At 33.4% G+C, this 1,573-nt stretch overlaps 1 non-coding gene across 1 annotated transcript; it reads right to left on the reverse strand.

Annotated features, from left to right (window-relative positions):
• Positions 1–960: 960 nt before the first annotated feature.
• Positions 961–1,094, reverse strand: LOC129406881 (U8 small nucleolar RNA). Its single transcript, XR_008631306.1, has one exon. It is a non-coding gene; the product is annotated as a U8 small nucleolar RNA (small nucleolar RNA).
• Between the last annotated feature and the right edge of the window lie 479 nt (positions 1,095–1,573).

Genomic DNA, 1,573 nt, shown 5'->3' on the forward strand with positions numbered 1-1,573 from the left:
GGCTCTCACTCAAGAATTACTACTGGGAGTGCTCAGGGGATCATTTGGGGTGCTGGAGATTAAACCTGGGTTAGCCGCATACAAGGCAAGCACCCTACCAAATGTACTATCACTCCAAACCTTTTTTCTTTTATTTCTTTTGTTTTCCAGAGCAGGGGTGTAGCATTTTGTTGTTGTTGTATATAATATGCTTTGTGGCTCTTGTAAATGTAGTCATCCATAGATATAGAGTTTAGTAACCAAACATTTCTAAAACAGCCTGTTAGGATCAGATAAATAGTCTTCAATTCATTATCTGCTTTCATATAAAATCAGTTTCCCATAAAATGCTCTATCTCAGTTTCCTCATATGCATAATGCAATAGATAATACTAGTGCTTAAATAAAAGGGCTTCCAAGAGTGTTAACTTGATCATGCCTACATATAAAGCTATTATTAGCACAGGGGATGGTGTGGTCAACATATGTTGGTCGTTGTCATTGATTTTTGAAGATAAATATTATTCTTCAGTTATTTGGGTGTACTTTAAAACCCAGAGAGGCTAGATATTTCATTTCAGACGAGATAATAACAACAGAAAATAACAAAGCCAAGTCTCAAACACAGATGTGTTGGGTTCTAAATCTTTATCACTTTCCACTCTGGTTCTGTTTTCTTTAGAATTTGATCAGGTGGAAAATAAATCCCACACTACTAACTGCTTGGAATGATGCTGATTATTCCACATAGCCAAATACAAATACTACAGATCACCAGATGTAATTGGAATAACCATTGTGTCTTTTTGTTCTTTTAAGCTAGTTCATCATCTTTGTATACTTACGTTATTAACATAGATTTCAGACTGGATGAGGATGTTAGTATAACCGAATTAGTTGAAGGAATTACTTGGAAATAGAATATTTTTCAACCATTGACCACTGTGATTATTGATATATCATGTTTTCTTTTTTTCTAGAGTCGAATAGGAGAGATTAGGGTACTGTGAACCCTAATCAGGCAGAGAAGTTAATAACAAATCAAGTGAATTCCAGTCATTGTGTTCTATCTGCTTTATGAAGAGAAGAACAGGGAAGAATTATCCTACTGATGATCTATAAAATTTTTCTGTGTTCTAGGTACAAAAGGTAATTGAATTGGTTAATATTTATGATTATTTTATCCTGACAATATCACTAGAATAAAGTTCTTCTGTTCATAGAGGATTCTCATATTTCTTAATATTGACCTGTATAGAAATCATTCAGAAAATTAATGTTCTATATACTGATTTCTGAGATTTGATACTTCTTGTCTGGGTAGGACTTAGGACTTCTTATAGTCATGAGCACTTTATATCCTGTGTATGAGGATGATGACAAAGTGTGGTGATGAAGCTTTGATCATTAGGTGTTATCGCCGTGACATTTTGATGCACCATACAAGCTTTCATTTGGAGCAGGCTGATCTTTCATCATTTGGTATTTGTCTTTTTAAAAATATGTCCTTGTTTTTTTCCTACATGAAATGTTCTTTTGTATTTATCAATGTATACAATAAAACATATTACATGAAATGCTTCATTGAGGAATA

This window comes from Sorex araneus, chromosome 8 (assembly GCF_027595985.1).
Source record: "Sorex araneus isolate mSorAra2 chromosome 8, mSorAra2.pri, whole genome shotgun sequence".
Classification (NCBI taxonomy): domain Eukaryota; kingdom Metazoa; phylum Chordata; class Mammalia; order Eulipotyphla; family Soricidae; genus Sorex; species Sorex araneus.